The sequence below is a fragment of the Gracilinanus agilis genome, chromosome 4 (assembly GCF_016433145.1).
Source record: "Gracilinanus agilis isolate LMUSP501 chromosome 4, AgileGrace, whole genome shotgun sequence".
In the NCBI taxonomy this organism is placed as follows: domain Eukaryota; kingdom Metazoa; phylum Chordata; class Mammalia; order Didelphimorphia; family Didelphidae; genus Gracilinanus; species Gracilinanus agilis.
In genome coordinates this window covers 240926189-240930023 of record NC_058133.1, presented here as the reverse complement: position 1 = coordinate 240930023, position 3835 = coordinate 240926189, and the positions used below count along the sequence as shown (strand labels likewise).

At 39.8% G+C, this 3835-nt stretch overlaps 1 non-coding gene across 1 annotated transcript; it reads right to left on the bottom strand.

The window, feature by feature from the left end:
- Positions 1-355: 355 nt before the first annotated feature.
- LOC123248225 lies at positions 356-518 on the bottom strand. Its single transcript, XR_006506296.1, has one exon. It is a non-coding gene; the product is annotated as a U1 spliceosomal RNA (small nuclear RNA).
- Positions 519-3835: the final 3317 nt, after the last annotated feature.

Sequence of the window (3835 nt, the reverse complement as noted above, 5' to 3'; positions counted from 1 at the left end):
CTTTTGTTACTGGCAGGCTGGATAATTAATATTATCAAAGAGCTAGTAAACTTTTTACAGATCATGCTTCATGCAATTAAAAATCTTTTTTTATTTTATTTTTGTAGGGTTTCTTTGCTTTTGTGTTTCATGGGAGTGTTGGGAAAACTTTTTGATGGAAAGATGTTAGTAAGTAAGCAATTGATGGACTAGGAAGAATGGTTGGTATTGAAGGTTGGAGGGTGGAGGGTCAAAGGGCAATTACCTAGGCAAGAACTCCTTGGAAAGCAAAGGTTTTGAGAGATAATATGGCAGACCCAAATTTGTGCATGGGCAGGACTCTTTCTCTTTTTGTTCTTAAGTAGCACAGAGAAGACAAGGAGAGCATCAATGTAGTCCCCACTACCACAAATTCTACAGCTGAGTTTATAGAACATAGAAAAACTGCAGTAGTCAACACAGGCAGCTCCCAATGGCTGAGCATCTCCCAGGGAAAACTACTTTCCTGATTATGGTGCTCCCCTAGCCAGGTTAAGTATGCTAACTGATAAAATTATAAATGTTCTATATAAATGATTTCGCAGAAATGTAAAATCAAACCTAGAAAAAACTTTAAAAACAATCTTATACAAGTTCAACCTTTCATTTTACAGCTCAGAAAACTGGACCCCAGAAAAGAGAAGTGACTTGTCCAGAGCCAAGAAACTAGAATTAAGCCTTCTTAAACCCCTGAGCCAATTATCTTTCTACTATTCAATCACTTGGTTCCCATTTCTTTAGGAAATTATTATACCTGACAAACTAATCAATGGCAAGATGATACTGGGATCTAAATAGCTTAATGTCTTACTTATCCAGGTAACATATTTGTTTTTTCTTAGGGGCTTTATTGTTCTTCAGTTGTTTTAGTTGTGTCAGAGGATTCATGACCCCATTTAAGGTTTTCTTGGATGAGGAAACTGGATGAGGAAACAGAGAAACAGAGGCAAACAGGATTAATTAACTTGTCCAGGGTCATACAGCTAGTAAGCATCTGAGGTTGGAGTTGAACTCAGGTCTTCCTGACTCCAGGCCAGATGCTCTATCCTCTGAATCATTTAGCTGTCCAAAATATAAGGCCTACTACAACTACTTGGGCAGTGTCCAACATAGAAGACCAGCATCATAACACTCTTCACTTCTTTCTCACGAAAAGAGATGTAATGGTGAAGTGGGATCTACTACAATTACTACTCGAAGAAGCTGAATCCCAGTCCTAACCTTCCATGTGCTTCTCCATTCTGAGTTTTTTAGTTTCTCATGGCTATTTAAGTTATCACAAGCCAATACAAGTTAACTCCCAGAGGGTCGTGATATAGAAATGGTGATTGACTCAATTACTGGGATAATTCTCTAGGCACATCATATGGGGGCTCGTCTGGGATCCCACAGGAATAATCGAGTTCTGACCAGCAGTGGGACCAATTGGGAATTCCCCTAGGATCCTTGCTGCTGAGGCTGCTTAGGTCTGGTGGGCTCCAATCCACGGCTTGTGCCGGGGACAGGGGGAAGAGGTCTTGAAGGTTCGTGGTGTAAGGCTAAGTGGCTGGCTTGCCCCTCCAGTCCCAGGGTTTATACAGGAAAAGCCTATTGCCAAACCAGAACACAGACAGACCCTCTGAAAACATTCCTAGTAAAGCCGAAGGGAGGGAGGAGCTCTGCCTGGCATGGGAGTCTTGACCGGGGGAGTCCTACAACTTAATTGGCCAGAAATTTAGAGGTAACTTGTGGGGTTGGAATCTCCACTGTAAGAAGTTGTTCCCAGGGTTCTAGTCCTAGAGATTTAATAGGCACTTGCATGGGTTGGAGGCCCTTGTATGGAGTTCAAGTCCCTGGTCCAGCGGGTTAGAAGTCCCCCTTGGAGGTACTTTGTGGGGTTTGAGTTTCTGGTTTGGTGGGTTAGAGTTCCCCAGTAAGTTGAGATAGCACCAGTGGACACACTGGAAGAGACAAAGGTGTATGAATGTGTGAGAAAGTATGTCCTGTAGATTTCTGTTGAGTCTGTGTTGTTTTGTGTGACTCACTTCCAATCTCCACTGGGAACAGATAGCAGTTTTGTCTAAGAGCATTTTGTTAGAAATCACAGCCAAAAAGAGAGACAGGTCAGATCTATCAGTGTGTAAAGCACAGGGAAAGTTAGGGGAGAAGGAAGTCAGCTCGGCCAATCAGATCACAGTACCTGAGCTCAGCATAGCTTCCTCAGTTAAAGGGGCAGTGTGCTGAAACTGTTTTAATGAGTTTTCTCACTGCAAATATTTCTTTTTAAATATGGATCCTAAGGCAATGATTTTTTCCTTTTAAATCATGCTTGTCACATAGTTGTATATTTCTGTTTATTGTTGTCTTTGTCATGGTCTGGTCTCTATGTATTCTTAAATTGGACACTTACAAAAAAGAGGGGCAGATGGAAGATTGAACTTTCTACTGTCAAAAATCCTCAGCAGAGGACAAAAGCAAATATCTGTTCAATGATTTTTCCTCTTTCTTCCTTTGGATGGGCCCCCAAAGGAGCGAAAAAGAGAAAAAATTCATAGCAGAAAAGGGATATTTTACTCCACAATTAGAAGCATTTTTTACTTAAGATTTGATTTTAAGGGTTGAGGATTGCTAATGATTTTTGATATGGTACAATGCAATTTTATTTATTGTGGTAACTGTTTGTCAGTTAAATGTGAAATATTAACCAGATTTTACTGAGCACAAAAACTCATGGTTAGAAGTTTGTTAAGCCTTGGTTTCAGTGAATTTGAGATAGCCAGTCTGACACAGAGAGGGAATGTTTATTCTTTTAGGACAGTAACTGAACTGGCTACTTCGTAGATGTAAAAGTCATTCAGAAAAAGTTGTAATGTTGTTACTGAGAACTTATTTCTAGGATTTAAACTAGATATTTTTCAAATGAGATGTTCTTTTAATGTATATGCTATCAGAACTAGCAGCAAGTAATCATGTGACACACAAGAAGTTTTTTAAAGTGGCTAATCTGTGCATGGGTTTTAATAATACAGGTACTAAGACTTTGGTATTTTGCAAAAGATGGAATTTCTAAACAGTATTGTATTTGACTAGAGTTGTATAAATTGTTTTTAAAATGTGTACAATGTATAAGAAGGAATTCGAGGTCTAAAGATTAACATGTATTTAGACTCATATTGTTAGAAAGTAATGATGAATGAATACAAAATATGTATGCATTTAGGCTATAAAGAGAATTAAGTTTTCCTCCTGAATAGGTTAAGGATATACGATATGCAAACTGTATGAAATTAACAAGGAAAATTTGATCAGCCCAGGAATATAATTGTGTAAATGGAATTAACTCTAGCCCATTCATAGTCAAAAATCTACTTACTCTAGGCATCTAGATTATATCATCCCCACCTCCATCAGCCAGGGAGAGGAGATAATTTAATCACACATGACAATAAGTATCAAATCAAGAACAAGGGACTGCCCAAAGGGCAGTCCAAATCAGTATAGAGGCTGCCATTGGTCCACTTGAATTAGAGGTGGGCCCACAGGAAATGACGAGAGACACTATCTCTTTAAATATGTGGGTTACAACCTGGTGAAAAAGTTCTGGCTTTGGACTTGGTGCTGAAGGTGCTCGGCTGAGACCTCAGACTGCTTCCACTCTGAATTGTCACGTGGGTAAGTTAGGCTGACTTCCTTGGCCTACCTTGGCGTTTCCAAACTCTGCCTTAAGTAGGCTTATAGCCTCTCTGATTTCTAAGGTCTTGTGGCTTGTAGCCTAGTTTAATTAGCCTTTTAACCCTCTCTCTCCATCCAGGCCTCTCCAGGCCTGGACTAGCCTCTC